This window comes from Mus caroli, chromosome 2 (genome assembly GCF_900094665.2).
Source record: "Mus caroli chromosome 2, CAROLI_EIJ_v1.1, whole genome shotgun sequence".
Taxonomy (NCBI): Eukaryota; Metazoa; Chordata; class Mammalia; order Rodentia; family Muridae; genus Mus; species Mus caroli.
The window spans coordinates 41,939,159-41,957,607 of NC_034571.1; positions in this window are offsets into that span (position 1 = coordinate 41,939,159).

Sequence of the window (18,449 nt, forward strand, 5' to 3'; positions counted from 1 at the left end):
ATAAAGTTTGCAAGTCCAATGGGCCTCTCTTTCCAGTGATGGCCGACTAGGCCATCTTTTGATACATATGCAGCTAGAGTCAAGAGCTCCGGGGTACATGGCTCAAGTGGTTAAGTGTAAAAGAATTTCACTATGTGGCATACAGTTTTTTTTGTGGTATTTTGGTGAATGCAGTTGCTTTTTTGCCATTGTCTGAGGAGTGTACCTGAGGCTAAGGTAAGAAAGTTTATAGGTGCATTGAAAAAGGAAGTCTCACAAAACACAGCAGAGACTTTGTTCCCTGATTAAGTCTCATGAAAAGCATTTTGAACAAGTGTAGCAGGCTACCAAAGGAAAAAAAAAGTATAAAATGTATGGTTCAAGTGATAAAGGGACACCAGAAAGTGAAATGAAGCTGAATCCTGAGTTCAAGCAGATAAAGACATTAATGGAGTGGTGATTTCAGGGCAAGATCCTACAAAATTAAGCTCACTGTTTATGTTTGCAATTGAACAAGGAATATTTTAGACTTTTAATCTGGAATAAACTCCAATCTAAAAGTGGAGGGCACACTTGTGACCCAGATTCCCAGGCTGGAAGACACAGGCTTTTAATGTGGATCTTGAGACTCACTGGCTATGAAAAGCTTAGGCCCAGGCAAGGTGGTACACATTTCATCCCAGGAGATAAAGCCAACCAGATCTCTGAGTTCAAAACCAGCCTGGGACAGAGAAAGTTCTAGGTGAAGAAAAGATTAAGTCCAGGTGTGGTGGTACATGGTTTTAACCCCAGCATTCAGGAGAGAGAGGTACGAAGATCTCTCAGTTCAAGGTCAATCTTCAGAGAAAGTTCCAGGACAGCCAAGCTTAGCCAGTGAGGGATCTGGAAAACAGAAAGCTCATAATAGAATAAGAAGGGCCATGTTTCAGCCCCAGCAAGCAGCAGAACTCTACAATTTTGGTCCTGTGTCTCTGGCTTTAGAGGCAAAAATAGACTCTAAATACCGAGACAATTGATGCTGGTTAGGTGGAGCTAATCATTTAGTGGTGATGAACAAGAGACCAGTATCACTAACTGCTCTTCTATAAAAGGTCCTGAGTTCAATTCCTACAACCACATGGTGGCTCACAACCATCTGTAATGGGATCCAATGCCCTCTTCTAGTATATCTGAAGAGAGGGGCAGTGTGCTCATACAAATAGTATAAATAAATACTTAAAAAGAAAAAGTGCCAGGCGGTGGTGGCACACACCTTTAATCCCAGTACTTGGGAGGCAGAGGCAGGCAGATTTCTGAGTTCAAGGCCAGCCTGGTCAACAGAGTGAGTTCCAGGATAGCCAGGGCTATACAGAGAAACCCTGTCAAAAGAAAAAAAACAGCTGAGATCCAGAAATTGCTAATATTTTACCTCATGTGGTAGCTGGACTTGGTAATGTGTAAGAATCACCCCATGAATCACCAAGTCTTACTGGTTTTGAAGGTATAAAGGGCTCATGGAGAGCAGTTGAGGCTTGACACTGTGAGAGGCCAGATAGGGCCACTGGTAAAGATACAGCTTCAGTTGCAGTTGACAGTCCAAGACTGAAGGGGTCATGCAAAGAAGTTGATGCTTGCCACCATGACAAGAGCATACGAGAGCCTAGTTGCAGTTGAAGACCCCAGTGTATTGGAGGTGCAAGTACCATGGGGTGATCATCAAGAACGGCAACGGCAGTGGAGTGAAATCAACCAGAGCCTAAAGTGCTACAGAGAGCAGACTTGGAGAAGTGACACAAGCAGACATTTGTTTTTGTTTTTTGTCTTCCATTATTGGAATTTATCTGTGCTCTGATATGCATCTCTTGGTCACTATTTTAATAAAGTCAGGGGCTGGAGTCAGTGTGATTGAGGTAGGTATACTTACATCGATGGAGTCAGGGCTGTGGAGGACATGTGTAGGAGGAGATGATGCTTAAGGATATTTCTACTTCTGTGTGACCTGTCTCATATGGAAGAAAGTCTCAAAGGGCATGTTTTACAATACAGAGAGCATCATTGTACCCTTATTTTAACTTCCTATGTTGTTCAGAAAGTCGCTAAGTCTCATCATCATCCAAAGAGAAGGTACATAAAATCAATTTTGGGGAATATGGTGGTTTGAACTAGAAATGCCCACTATAGTTTTGCCCATGTAATTTTGAAATGGTGATTCTATAGATAGGATGTAGGGTTGTGGTTAATGGAGAAAGCATATTGCTTAGGATGTTTTGTAGCCTGACTCTAATACCAATTCTGTCTCTCAACTTTGGGCTTCTTCCAGAGGACATGATGTTGCTGCCAAGATTCTCTACCATGTTGGACCCTTTGGCACTGGAACTGTAAGTCACTAAGCTTTTTGCATGTGGTATTTTTGGTCATAAGTTTTTATGAAAGCAATGAACATGATCAGTGATATATGGGAAGATCTCTGTGGTTGTGTTTCTAAAGCACTGCTGTGGAACTTTGGAATTCAGTTGGTAGACTGTTTTCCTGAAATACATGAAAATCTGGGAACTGGTGGGGTGGTGTATATCTGTAATTCTACCAGAACAGGAATGGAATCAGGAAACTCAGAAATTCATGATCATCTTGAAAATATATATATATATGTATATGTATACATATGATTTCAAGCCTCGGATATGAAAATTTCTTTAAACAAGAAGTAGAAGGAGAGAAAATAGCAATAATACATGATAATTGTATTTAAAATTTGTTAAGTGTAAAGTGTGTAGTAAGACATAACTGGCTCATTAGTCCAGTTTACCTGAGATTTGCATATTTTCTGGAAAGGGGTACTTTTATAATGTCAACTACAAATTCCTTGATACACATCAGAATTTGATATTTATTTTTACAGCCCAAGAGATGAGAAAATGTAAGGGGAAAAATGATCCAGTTTCTTTATGAAAGCCTAAGTTTTTTCAAAGTGTGTGTGTGTGAGAGAGAGAGAGACAGACAGACAGACAGACAGACAGAGACTCAGTTGGATCATGATTAGATGTATGGTGGATTTAGTCCAGGATCATTTGAGTGTTGATGACCCCCAAATATTCATTTTTCACACAAGACTTGTTAATGGAGTACATTTTCCAAACAAATGCTGAATTAGATACAAGCACATAATGCTACAGTATTTCTGAGAATTATTAGTATGTGAACGAACATGTCTAAACATCAAAACTGTTAACAATTATCTAGCATGACCCTATAATAAGTGCATGTCCTAGGTTTGTCCCACCTTGCTAATTTATTTTAAGCATATGGAGATATTAGTTCAGGTGGAGGCAGAAGTACCTTGTTAAGTCATGGATTTCCAGAAATAGAGCCAATTTTGTTTTAAATAAAATAAAGTAACAGACATCCGAGCTTAAATGATCTAGCTAAATGTCTGTGTGGGGAAGTTCACACATCCTCCACACTTTCTGCTTCTCTCTAATCACAGGCATTAGTCTTCCCGTGTTTCTGAATATCAAATTCACCTGCAGTGCAAAAATATAGTCCCATTCTTGTTTCCCTTATGAAAACACTCACTACAGTCTGAAAACCATGCTTCACTCTTATTAAGTGTCATTGCTTTCATTGAGAAGATGGTACTGGATGTGACAATGTCACTTCATGTTCTTAAATTTATCAATGAGACTGAATTATATCCAACATGAACACAAGTTAAGAGGATGGCTAAAACTCAGATGGTTCCTGCCTTTCTGTTCAAACAAACAGCAGTTTTATCTTTCAAGTCCTTTAGTGAGCCAGAAAACATAAGTTAGCAATTCTCAGGTTGGAGTCAAATAATGAAATGAAAAAAAAAAAAAAAAAAAAACCAGGAATACCAGTGCACCTGGCATTTCAGTCCAGTAGATCATGTGCCATGTGCCCTGAAGTCCCAAAAGGGAAGATTCCTCACATATAAAATAAAAGATGATTTCTGTAGGGCACCTTTTGAATTTGTATGGATAAAATGGGGAAATGTGGTATATGTATGAAAGGACATTTGTAGAAAGTTACTGTTTAGATAAGCAGGCACTGATCGTGACAAAAGGGCATAGCATTCCTTCTGATACTTCTCACTGGGCTACTTTTTCAAAGTTCTCCATATTTAATTCAAACAGCTATTCTGTTAAGAGGGCATATTCACTTTTCAGATGAAATGCTGGGGACAGTTTTAGAAGAGCCTTTTGCAAGAATACATACCTAGTGTTGAGGAATGCTTAATTAAATGCAAGTGCAACATGGAAAAATCATTGCAATTTTTTTCTTTTCTATTCCTACTTCCCAGTGTAATAATAATATGGCAGGCATCACAAACACCTTTTTACTTTTGATTGCAAGATGTAAAAGACCTAATATAATATGCCTAAAAGCCTGATGCAGTATTAGTTGCTACTTTTATTGGATATACCATTGATTTATAAGGACTCATCTTTTAACTCAGGGGGAATGTTTGTCAGCCCTCATGCTTGACCCTTTTCATTCACAATTTAATGAATTTCACTTAAGAGATCAGCTGAGTCTATATCACTGAATTTGTACAGATGAGATAAATGAGACTATTTGGCCAAAACAATTACATAGACTGGTACTACTTATTTAATAAGAGGAGTATATCTTAAGCCTACGTTTCTGTGTTAGTGACCTTATGCTATGGACAACTCCTACATTCTATAAATATATAACATTTGAAGAATAAGTTTCCAAGGAGTTCTTAAAATTCTGCATACTTTTTTTCATTGCAATTAGAGAAAAAAAATGATGAATGCTTTTTGACCAAGTGTGGCACATTGAAAATCTTGCAAAGTGGAGCTTTCTTGAAGTTCCTCAAAAATATCTCAGGAGTTACTAGTAGGTCTATCAGGTACAGCTTATTTATTGCAGTCAAAAATTTTCTGCTTGTTTATGTAATGATTTTCTATAACTGAGAAATAGTAAAACTCATTTCCCTTTTTTCTTCTCCTCCTTTTCCTCCTTCTCCTTCTTTTTGTAGTTAGGTCTCTCAGAACAAACTGTATTAGCAAAAATTACTTATTTAATTCCTTTCCCTCAATATTCATTTTTTTGATTTATTTGTGTTATCATATGAGTCATATGGAACTAGAAATTTTATTAAAAATAAACATTTATTTATCATATTATTAGAGTCTAGTAGGGTCATAATCAGGTTGGCAGCAGGATTAATGTCTAATAAGAACATCTTTCCTATACACTAACACAGTAGAAGAAAGAGTTAAGTGGCTCCCTGCAAGCCATTTTATAAGGACAAATTTCATCATTGACAGCACAGCTTTCATGACATTAGCACTTCTTCAAGTCTGCACTCTTAACACACCTGCATTGAGTGCATACCATGTGTGTTCTTTTGTGATTGGGTTGCCTCACTCAGGATGATATTTTTCATTTCCATCCATTTGCCTAAGAATTTCATAATGTCATTTTCTTAATAGATGAGTAGTACTCCATAGTGTAAATGCACCACATTTTCTGTATCCATTCCTCTGTTGAAGGATATCTGGGTTGTTTCCAACTTCTGGATATTATAAATATGGCTGCTATGAACATAGCATGTGTCCTTGTTTTATTTTGGAGCATTTTTTGGGTATATGCCCAGGAGGGTTATAGCTGGGTCCTCAGGTAATACTATGTCCAATTTTCTGAAGAACTGCCAGACAGATTTACACAGTGGTTACACCACCTTGCAATCACTCTAACAATGGAGGAGTGTTCCTCTTACTCCACATCCTCCCCAGCATGTTTTAACCTGAGTTCTTGATCTTAGCCATTCTGACTGATGTGAGGTCGAATCTCAGGGTTGTTTTTATTTGCATTTCCCTGATGACTAAGGATGCTGAACATTTCTTTAGGTGCTTCACGACCATTCAATATTCCTCAGTTGAGAATTCTTTGTTTAGCTTTGTACCCCATTTTTTTTTTTTTTTTTGGTTTTTCGAGACAGGGTTTCTCTTTATAGCTCTGGCTGTCCTGGCGCTCACTTTGTAGACCAAGCTGGCCTCGAACTCAGAAATCTGCCTGCCTCTGCCTCCCCAGTGCTGGGATTAAAGGCGTGCGCCACCACGCCCGGCTTGTACCCCATTTTTAAATAGGGTTATTTTATTGTCTGAGGTCTAATTTCTTGAGTTCTTTGTATATAGTCCAAAAGCTCAGAGTACCCAAGACACAATTCACAGACCATATGAAGCTCAAGAAGAAGGAAGACCAAAGTGTGGGTGCTTCGGTCCTTCTTAGAAGAGGTAACAAAATGTTCACAGAAGCAAATACAGAGACAAAGTGTGGAGCAGAGCCTGAAGGAAAGGCCATCCAGAGATGGCCCCACCTTGGGATCAATCCCATATACAGTCACCAAATGCAGGCACTACTGTAGGCACCAAAAAGTCCATGCTGACAGGAGCCTGATATAGCTGTCCCCTAAGAGGCTCTGCCAGATTCTGACATATACCGAGGGAGATGCTTGTAGCCAACGATTGAACTGATCACAGGGTCCCCAATGGAGGAGTTAGAGAAAGGACTGAAGAAGCTGAAGGGGTTTGCAACCCCATAGGAAGAACAACAATATCAATCATACAGAGCTCCCAGGGTCTAAACTACCAACCAAGGAGTACACATGGAGGGACCCATGGCTCCATCAAGCATCAATGGGAAAAGAGGCCCTTGGTCCAGTGAAGGCTTGATACCCCAGTGTAGGGGAATAAGAGAGTGGGGAGGTGGGAGTGGGTGGATGGGTGAGGGCACACCCTCATAGAAGCATGAGGGGGATGGAATGGGGGTGTTCTTGGGAGAAATTGGGAAAGGGGATAACATTTGAAATTTAAATAAAATATCCAATAAAAAAATACACCCGCACTGGTCAGCAACTTTACCCACGAAAACTTCATAGGGGACATTCAAATCCTAGGATCACTCATTCTTGTTCTTTAATTTTTAACCTTGCTTGCTATTCAGTGCATTTTGCATAAAATAATAGCTAAATAAAGGACAATATTATTTAGTCCATCTATTTTTTTTAGCACAGGGTTGCTTATTATTGATCAAAAATAGAAAACCATTTATCCAAAGAAAAAATGCAAAAAAATGAATGTAAAATAGTGATGAACTTTAGGCCAGGGAGGCAAGTAGGCTGACTGCAGTTCTGCACCTCTCCATTTCCTTCTCCACCCCCAGCTCCGTAGAAGAACCCTTGATGTGATGTCCCTTTCTTCTCTGACCCCTCCTACAACCAACTTCACTTATTCCAAATCATCCCATTTTCTCAGCCTCCAAATGCAGCAGGTGTTTTCTGGGAACACAGCAGCTGAGGTGATCAGGGAAAGAACAGAGTGCTTTGTTCAGCCATCATCAGAGAAGCTTCCTTCTGCAGCAGATTGGCACAAATACAGAGACCCACACCCTGACACCATTGGGGGGGAGGAGAGAGAGAGAGAGAGAGAGAGAGAGAGAGAGAGAGAGAGAGAGAGAGAGAGAGAGAGAGAGAGAGAGAGAGAGAGATTCCCTTCCATTAGATCTCAGGGAATGCTGTGGAAGAGAAGGAAGAGAGAATGTGTAAGAGCCAAAGGAGTTCCTGAGTGAGGTAACCCAATTGCAAAAGAACACACATGATATGCACTTACTTATATAAGTATCAGTGAATACTGATAAGTGGATATTAGCCCAAAAGCTTCAAATAACCAGGATACAATTCACAGACCACATAAAGTCAATAAGAAGGAAGACCAAAGTGTCAGTGCTTCAGTCCTTCTTAGAAGGAGAACAAAATACTCACAGAAAGCAAATATGGAGATAGAGTGTAGAGCAGAGACTGGAGGATAGGCCATCCAGAGACTGTCCCATCTGGAGATCCACCCCATATACAGTCACCAAACCCGGACGTTATTGTGGATGCCAAGAAGTACATGCTGAAAGGAGCCTGTAATGGCTATCTCCTGAGAGACCCTGCCAGAGCCTTACAAATAGAGGCTGATGGTAGCAACCAATCATTGGACTGAGCATAGAGTACCTAATGGAGCAGTCAGAGAAAGGACTGAAGGAGCTGAAGTGTTTGTAACCCCATAGGAAGAACAACAATATCAACCAACCAGACCCTCCAGAATTCCCAGGGATTAAACCATCATCAAAGGAGTATACATGGCTCTTTAGCTGCATAAGTAGCAGAGGATGGCCTTGTCATGAATCACTGGGAGGAGAGGTCCTTGGTCCTATGAGGGCAGGGAGGTGTGATTGGGTGGATGAGTGGAGGAACACCTGCATAGAAGCAGGGGGAGGGAGGATATAATAGGGTATTTCCTGGAGGGAGGGAAACCGGGAAAGGGGTTAATATTTGAAATGTTAATAAAGAAAATATCCAATTAAAAAAAAAAGAGCCAAAGGAGTTGGAAGACACTAAGAGAACAAGTCCCAAGAATGGGGGTGGGGGACTCTTAAAACTAACAGAGACTGAGGCACCATGCACAGGGCCTACATGCAAGCAGTCTGTACCAGGTCCTCTGATATGCACTATGAGTTGCAATTTAGTGGATTTTTTAAAAAATGTTTTAAAATTTTTATTTATTTTTTAAGTTTTTAGTGGTGAAACCTAAATATACCTATAAGCAAAACTTTTGTCTCTGTCTGTATTGCTCCTCAAACTTGACCTTGGCCTCCTTGCATTTCAAAGCTGGGTCCCTTGTGGGCATGAGGTGGTTGTAGTTATAAACTTTAACAAAGGACTTGATCTTGGATCACTTAGCAGTATTCTTGCCCATGGGGCCTGTCATTTTTCAGGGATAGCGACCAATTTCAGCTACCAGGGCATGGCTGTAAGGGCAGTCTGAGGTGCCATCATCAATGTTTTTCAATATGACAGCTTTGTGTCTCGAGTAGCATCCAGCCAGGACCAGCACCACTTTCCCAGGTTTCATGAACCTGCCCATTTTGACAGCAAGCAGCTGGCACCCAACATAAAGGAACTCAATTCAGTGTTTTTACTGCACTCCTGAGTACATGAACCAGTGAGTCTCTTAGTTTTCTTCCTTCTCTTGAGTTCTCCTCTTTCTATTCCCTTCTTGTCCAACTTTTGATGTGATTTTTTGTTGTTGTCTGATCTTATTATATTTTATTTTGTTATGTTTTATTGACATGTCTTAGAAATCTGTTCTTCTCTAATGAGAGACAGAAAGAGAGTGGATCCAGATGGGGAAGGACCTTTGGGAGGTACTGGGAGCAATAGAGGGAGCAGAAACTGTAATCAGAATATATTATATAAGAAAAAGTATCTATTTTTTGATGCTACTTACATTTTAAAAAAATGTATTGATTATTTTATTTACATTTCAAATGTTATCCCCCTTCCTGGTTTCCTCTCCAAAAGTCTGATATCCCACATCCCTTTTGCCCAACCTCCACTAGGGTGCCCCCCCCACACACACCCACACACTCACGCCCCATGGCCCTAGCATTCCCTTAAGCTGTGGTATCTAGCCTTCACAGAATGAAGGGCCTCCACTCCTACTGATGTCAGACAAGTCCATCCTCTGCTACATACACAGCTGGTGCAATGGGTCCCTCCAAGTGTATTCTTTGGTTGGTGGTTTAGTCCCTGGAAGCTCTGGGAGGGGGTGGGTCTGGTTGGTTGATATTGTTGCTATTCCTATGGGGTTGCAAAACCCTTCAGCTCCTTCAGTCCTTCCCTAACTCCTCCATTGGGGTCTCCCTGCTCAGTCCCATGGTTGGCTGCAAGCATATGCATCTATATCAATAAGGCTCTTGTAGAGCCTCTCAGGAGACAGCTATATCAGATTCCTGTCAGCAAGCACTTCTTGGCATCAGCAATAGTGTCTGGGTTTGGTATCTGCATTTGAGATGGATCCCCAGGTGGAGTGAGTAGTCTATGGATGGCCTTTCCTTCAGTCTCTGCTCTACTCTTTGTCCCTGTATTTCCTTTAGACAAGAGAGCAATTCTGGGTTAAAATTTTGGCAAGGGTGGGTGGCCCAATCCCTCAACCTGGGGCCAAGAAAAAGTATCTATTTTCAACATAAGGGAACATTTGATAAATTTGTATTTGAATTTCACTGGTTATTACCATAATGTAAGCCATACTGCTGTTACTTAAGACAGGTACTAACAAGTAGTACACAGAGACATGGTAGGAAAGTCTTGGGTGGAAGATGAAACTTGAGAGTGTACCAATTAAAAGATATGGAGTTTTGATTCATTTTTCTTCCACTACAAGAAATGTGAAAATTAACACTATCCACTGAAAACACACTAAATCTAAGAGATAGAATTGTTCTCAGGCTTTAATAAGTACAGCTACTCCTGAATTTGCATATCTCTTAATTGTGCTAAGCTATCATGTGTGATAGTCTGTGCCAAATTCCATCCTGCAGGGAAAGGTCCTTAAACAGGAAGGTAAACCATTTAAAATAACTTCAAGAAGTCCCTGAAAGTGACCAAACTCACAGGTCTCCCCTTTTAGAGTAAAGAATAGAAGCAGAGAGTCCCTCTCTGACTAAGAAAGCCAAGCTGCAAAAGAGAAAGAAGAAACCATCTGCCTGGAAGAAGCCAAACTGCCTGGAAGAGGTTTAAACCAATTGAGGCACCTGGAAAGGCCACTCTCCACCATATTGGGCTACCTGCAAGCTGTACAATGTACTCCAGATTTCCAGGTATCACCCATGCTGGAGTGGAATTTGGTGATGGCCTGTCTTTGTGTCATTTCTGCTCCTGCAAATAACCACTCACCCTTAATCTTGTGAGTCACCACATACATCCCATTGGTTCACCAAATTGGTATGTGGTGGTGTCCATATTTTGATATATTTTGAGCTCTCTATCTGGAGTGGGTAGACATATGTGCTACATCTCCCAAGGAAATGTTTTGTCACACCAACCACGTACACTAATAGAGTGAAAGGATCCCAAAATAAAACCCTGTAGCTACACCAACCTAATTTTCCACACAGGATGCAAAACACACACTGAAGAAAAGACGTTTTGCAAATACAACTTTAAAATTTCCTTAACAAATAGAACTGCAGAGACTGCGTATTTTCATGCTGAGGAATGAAACTAAGCCTCACTGTCTTCCCCTTTACAGTAATCAACTCAAAAAGAAAGCAAACATTAATGTAAGACTCCAAACTCAAAAACTACTACAAGAAAGATTAAGGAAATGAATTCGCTTTTCTTTTCTTTTCTTTTCTTTTCTTTTCTTTTCTTTTCTTTTCTTTTCTTTTCTTTTCTTTTCTTTTCTTTTCTTTTTTCTTTTTTGATAAAGGGTTTCTCTGTGTAGCCCTGGCTGTCCTGGAACTCACTGTGTACACCAGGCTGACCTCCAACTTAGAGATCCACTTGTCTCTGTCTCCCAAGTGCTGGAATTAAAGGCAAGCACCATCATTGCTCAGCTGATTTTCTGATATGTTGGGACAGTCAGTACCTTAAGAAATAATGGCAGGAATTGCTTCTGCTGAATGAAAAGGCTGCCAAACAACATTATACTCTCAAGTACTGGAGAATAACCTGTACCATCTAGATAGACGGCATGGGATTATTATCTAGAATACATAAAAAGCAAAAAACTAAATAAATTTGAGCCAAACCTGTTATGCAATCAATCAACAAATGAGTTAATAGGATGAACAGATATTTTTCACAAGATATATTAAAAATGTCAGGGATGTTTGTGGAGGAAGTTCACTACCCTTAGCTATCAAACAAATGCAAAAATAATTTACATTTAGATTTCATCTTATTTCAGTGAGAATGGGTATCTTTAAGAAAACAAAGCATTAGGTTTGGTAGTCACTCTACTGTATCACCTCCTCTATAGCATTTCCTGCTGCTGACCTTACACACTCAGTTTATAATTTTTTAAAAAGATTTTGAACAACAATACTGTCTCTTGGTACATAAAACCTGTACCTGAAAGCATAGATTATTGAATGAAAATTTTATGCTCTGTGCAAGATACTTTCCAGTGAATTGTCTTCCTGGAAGGCTCTAAGATCCACTGTATACATATAAATGTATACCTACACATACACATATACATATGTGTGTATGTGCACACACAAATGCTACTGCTCATGATTTCCCACCAGAACTGGTTCTTGGCATCATATCACTGAAAATGCTAACACCTGTTCAGAAAACATAGAAAACTTAAGCAAGAACGATGCTTGGAGCTTTTTCAATGTTTGATGACTCTTTTTGTGCCAGGAGGGTTCAAGCATGTCACTAGGGCTGAATTGTTACTTACAGTTACTCATCTGTGGGTTCTGTGTGCAATGATACTGATCATCTAGAGAAGATGTGCCTACCCCTGTGATAGTAGTAAATCAATTATCTATATTCTGATTGAGTTATATGTTCACTCTACAAGAGGAAGTTAATTTCTGGTGCTATGAGCATGGTGGAAAGCAGGTGGCTAAGGAGTTCATATGCTTCAGTAAAGGAGATGATTTTTTTTGACTAGGTAGATGTGATGAATCTAATAAATGACAACTAAATAGCTGTGTGTATTATCTTATGGTTTTCCTGCTGTGAACAGATACCATGAGCAAGGCAACATTTATAAGGACAACATTTGATTGGGGTTAACTTATACGATAAGAGGTTCAGTCCATTATTATCAAGGTAATAATGGGAGCATGGCAGCATCCAGACAGGCATGGTGCAGGAAGATCTGAGAGTTCTACATTTTCATCTGAAAGCAGCTAGGAGAAGACTGACTTCCAGGCAGGCAGCTAGGTCTTAAAGCCCACAGCCACAGTGACACACCTACTCCAACAAGGCCACCTTTCCTAATACTGCCACTGCCTGGGCCAAGTATATACAAACCATCACAATTATGCTCATAGAAAAGTACTACCATCAGCATTGGTCAGATAAACACTGATCTTATGTTATCTTAGCCATATGTTAGGCTTACATGGAAATACAAACATCTTGTTTCACATTCCTCAAGAACCTCATTAAATCATAAATAAAAGACAATAGAAAAACAGATCACTGGGAAAAGCAAAGGAATTAATGGATGTGAGAAGCAGATAAGAGTAGATAATTGGAGATAAACATTTATATTGTATGTGTGTGTTGCCTCTCCACGTCATTATGAAACACATTATTGTATATACTTAATAATGAATAACAAACGCTATCACAAATCATTGGTTCCATCTTTTGCTTTCTGATCCTCTGATAAATACCATGAAGAAAAGCAATATCAGAAGGGTGTTTTATAGTTTATCAACAGAGGGAGGACAAGGGTAGGAACCTAAGGAGGGAACTGGAGGCAAAAACTGAAGCAACAGCTATGTAGGAATGTTGTTTGTTAGTCTGCTACTATCTCTGGATTGTTCAGTTTTCTCCTTATAGAAGCCTGAACCATCTATTTAGTGCTCCTGCCCTCCCATATTTAGCATCAGTCAAGAAAATATTCCACAAACTTGCATATTGGCAATCTAATGGAGGCCTTTCCTCACTTGAGTTTTCTCTTCCCAGATGGCTCTAGCTTATCAAAAGCTGAAAAGAAACACACACACACACACACACACACACACACACACACACTTAACTAGGACCCTAGGAAAAGGAATTCTGTGAATGACTAGTAGGGATATAAGTAACTCTACATCCACTATGAATAGCAGAAAGGAGGTCCTCATTAAATAGAAAGAGATACAGCATGCCATTTTTGTCTTAATGACAGTGTACAGAAGCTTTATGATTTTATGAGGTCCCATTTGTTGATTCTTGATCATAAGAATGGCTTAGAGCACAAGCCATTGGTGTTCTGTTCAGGAAATTTTAACTTTTCGCTAAAAGTCAATATTATTTGATAGCTTGTTTCTTGGGACCATTTGCTTGGAAAATTATTTCCCATCCTTTTACTCTGAGGTAGTGTCTGTCTTTGTCACTGAGGTGCATTTCCTGTGTTCAGTAAAATGCTGTGTCCTGTTTATCTATCCAGTCTATTAGTCTATATCTTTTTATTAGGGAATTTAGTCCATTGATGTTGAGATATTAAGGAAAAATGATTGTTGCTTCCTGTTATGTATGTTGTTAGAGATGGAATTATGTTTGTGTGGCTATCTTCTTTCAGCTTTGTTGAAAAAAATTTACTTTCTGACTTTTTTAGGGTTTAGTTTCCCTCCTTATGTTGGAGTTTTCCATATATTATCCTTTTATAGGGTTGGATTTGTTAAAAGATATTGTGTAAATTTGGTTTGGTCATAGAATATCTTGGTTTCTCCATCTATAGTAATTGAGAGTTTTGCTGGGTATAGTAGCCTGGACTGGTGTTTGTATTCTCTTAGGGTCTGTTTAACATTTGTGCAGGATCTTCTAGCTATTCATAGTCTCTGGTGAGAAGTTTGGCATAATTCTGATAAGTCTGCCACCTTAATATGTTACTTGACCTTTGTCCCTTATTTCTTTGAATATTCTTTCTTTGTTTTGTGCATTTGGTGTTTTGATTATTATGGGATGGGAGGAATTTCCTTTCTGGTCCAATCTATTTGGAGTTCTATAAGCTTCTTGTATGTTCATGGACATCTCTTTCTTTAGGTTAGGGAAGCTTTCTTCTATAATTTTGTTGAAGATATTTACTGGCCCTTTAAGTTGGGAACCTTTGCTCTCTTCTATACCTATTTTCCTTAGGTTTCATCTTCTCATTATGTCCTGGATTTCCTGGATGTTTTGCGTTAGGAGCTTTTTGCTCTTTGCATATTTTTTGACTGTTGTGTCAATGTTTTCTATGGAATCTTCCGCACCTGAGATTCTCTCTTCTATCTCTTGTATTCTGTTGGCAATGTTTGCATCTATGACTCCTGATACCTTTCCTAGGCTTTCTATCTCCAGGGTTGTCTCCTTTGTGATTTCTTTATTGTTTCTATTTCCATTTTTAGATCTTGGATGGCTTTGTTCACTTCCTTTGCCTGTTTGATTGTGTTTTCCTGTAATTCTTCATTTGATCTTAGCCACAAGGCTGAGTTGCGATTTTCCTGTAATTTTTAAGGTTTTTGGTTTTTTTGTTTTGTTTTGTTTTGCGTTTCCTCTTTAAGGGCTTTTACCTCTTTACCTGTGTTCTCCTATATTTCTTTAAGGGAGTTATTTATGTCCTTGTTAAAGTTCTCTATCATCATCATGAGATGCGATTTTAAATCAGAGTCTTGCTTTTCTAGTGTGTTAGGGTATACAGGGCTTGCTGTTGTGGGAGAACTGGATTCTTATGATGCCAAAAACAGTAACCTTGGTTTCTGTTGCTTATGCCCTTGTACTTACCCCTCACCACCTGGTTATCTGTGGTGTTAGTTGGTCTTCCTGTCTCTGACTATGGTTTGTTTTTTCTGTAAGCCTGTATGTCAGAACTCCTGGGAGACCAGCTCTTTCCTGGTAAGATTTGGGTATGCCAAGCTGTGGCACAGGGTCAGCTTCAGGGGCAGATCTATACACTGTCAATAGGACAAAACAGCAACCAACAGATTGGAAGAAGATCTGTACCCATCCTACATAATAGAGATAGAGAGCTAATATCCAATATATCTAAAGAACTCAAGAAATTAGACTCCAAAGAACCAAACAACCCTTTCAAAAAATTCACTGAGGAATCTAGAATGGCTGAGACACACCTAAAGAAAAGTTCAACCTTCTTAGTCATCAGGGAAATGCAAATAAAAACAACCTTGAGATTCTACCTAACATCAGTCAGAATGGCTAAGATCAAAAACTCAGGTGAGAGCAGATGTGGATGAGGATGTGTAGAAAGAGGAACACTCCTCCATTGCTGGTAGACTTGCAAGCTGGTACAACCATTCTGGAAATCAGTCTGGTGATTCCTCAGAAAATTGGACATACAAGTAGACCCAGCTATACCATGCCTGGGCATATGCCCAGAAGATGCTCCAACATGTAATAAGAAAACATGCTTCACTATGTTCATAGCAGCCATATTTATAATAGCCAGAAGTTGGAAACAACCCAGATATTCCTCAACAGAGGAATGGCTACAGAAAATGTAGTATGTTTACACAATGGTGTATTACTCAGCTATTAAAAACAATGAGTTTATGAAATTTACAGGAAAGTAGATAGATCTAGAAGATTTCATCCTAAGTGAGGTAGCTCAGTCACAAAAGAACACACATAGTATGTACTCACTGATAAGTGGATATTAGGCAAAGAGCATGGAATATCCATGATACAGCTCACACCACATGATGCTCAAGAGGAAGGAAGACCAAAGAGTGGATGCTTCAGTCTGACTTAGAAGGAAGAACAAAATAATCAAGGGAAGTAGAGGGTGGGGGGAGGGACTTTCAAAGAGAGGGGCAGAATCATCTATGGAAGCGATTTGCAGAGAGTCATCAAATTGAACAGAGGTGTATAGCAATGGGGGATGGGGAGCTGGGGGTAGCAACCAGAAAGTTCCAGATGACAAAAAAGCAAGAGCCTCCCAGGACCCCATGGGAATGACATTAGCTGAAATACCCCCCACAAAGGTGAAGGAGAACCTATCAAGAAACTCAGGTGATATCAGATGCAGGTGAGAATGTGAAGAAAGAGGAACACTCTTCCAATGCTGGTGGGATTGCAAGGTGGTACAACCACTCTGGAAATCAGTCTGGTAATTCATCAGAAAATTGGACATAGCTATGGACCCAGCTATAGCACTCCTGGGCATATACCCAGAAGATGCTCCAACATGTAATATCCAGAACTTAGGCATGGCCCCTTGGTTGAGGAATGGGGCCACCCAACCATCTCCAAAATTTTAACTCAGAAATGCTCCTGTCTAAGGAAATACAGGGAGGGACAAGAAGTGGAACAGGGTCTAAAGGAAAGGCCATACAGAGACTGCCCACCTGCAGATCCATCCTACATGCAGACACCAAACCCAGACACTATTGCTAATGCCAAGAAGTGCCTGCTGAGAGGAGCCTGATACAGCTGTCTTCTGAGAGACTCTGCCAGATCTTGATCAGTACAGATTCAGATGCTCACAGCCAACCATAGGAGTAAACACAGGGACCTCAGTAGAGGAGTTAGGGAAAAGGCTGAAGGAGCTTAAGGGGCCTTATAGGGGATGCCCTTGGTCCTGTGAAGGCTTCATGCTCCAGTGTAGAGGAATGCTAGAACAGTGAGGCGAGAAATATGGAAATAGAAATATGGAAGTAGCATACAATCTAACTACACCATCCTAGACATCCACTCCAAGAAATATAAAATAGCTTATGTTTTAGATGCTTTTACTCTTTCTGTGTTACAATACCCTGAACAAATTAAATTAGGGAAGGAAAGGTTTATTTTGATTTATATTTTTAGTGCACAGTCCACCATATCAGTAGACTTATGGTGGCAGGAGATAAAGGCAGTTGGCAAATTACATTAAAAAATCCAGATGAGAGTGATGACTGATTGTGTTTAGCTAGTTTCCTCTGTTTTTAATGCAGTCCGTGACTACAGGTCAGAGAATTTTAGTTTTGTTAAGGTAATCCCTCCAACCTTAATCAATCTAATGAAGATAAAGCCTCAAGGCATGTCCAGATTCTCATGGTATCTCAAAAATCCTTCCAAGGTTAGTTGTCTTAGTCAGGGTTTCTATTCCTGCACAAACATCAAGACCAAGAAGCAGTTGGGGAGGAAAGGGTTTATTCAGCTTACACTTTCCACATTGCTGTTGATCACCAAAGGATGTCAGAACTGGAACTCAAGCAGGTCAGGAAGCAGGAACTAATGCAGAGGACATGGAGGGTTGTTACTTACTGGGCTTGCTTTCCCTGGCTTGCTCAGCCTGCTCTCTTATAGAACCCAAGACTACCAGCCCAGAGATGGTCCCACCCACAAAGGGCCCTTCCCCCTTGATCACTAATTGAGAAAATGCCCCACAGCTGGATGTCATGGAAGCACTTCCCCAACTGAATCTCCTTTCTCTGTGATAACTCCAGCTTGTGTCAAGTTGACACACAAAACCAGCCAGTACTTTAGTCTACAGACTTCAGACCTAAGTGAATGGATAGTGTTATAACAGTTTCATTAGGTTTCTCAAGTTGACAACCTTAACCTCCATGATGTAGTAGAGAGATATTTGTACATGCATATTTACTGTGGCACTGTTCATAATATCCAGTTTGTGAAGTTAGCCTGAGTACTTACAAATGGATGAATAGATATAAAAAAGAAATAGTATACACAACACATACAATGGAATTTTAGCCAGTCGTAAAAAAATTTAAGTTGGCTGTAAGGAAATAGATGGAACTGCAGATAGCAATATTAAGAAAATAAGCTAGATTATGAAAGGCAAACATCACCTTTTGTTTCATAAGTGGATAAGTAGAATCACATTTTAAAGAAGAAGAAGAAGGAGGAGAAGGAGAAGGAGAAGGAGAAGGAGAAGGAGAAGGAGAAGGAGAAGGAGAAGGAGAAGGAGAAGGAGAAGGAGAAGGAGAAGAAGAAGAAGAAG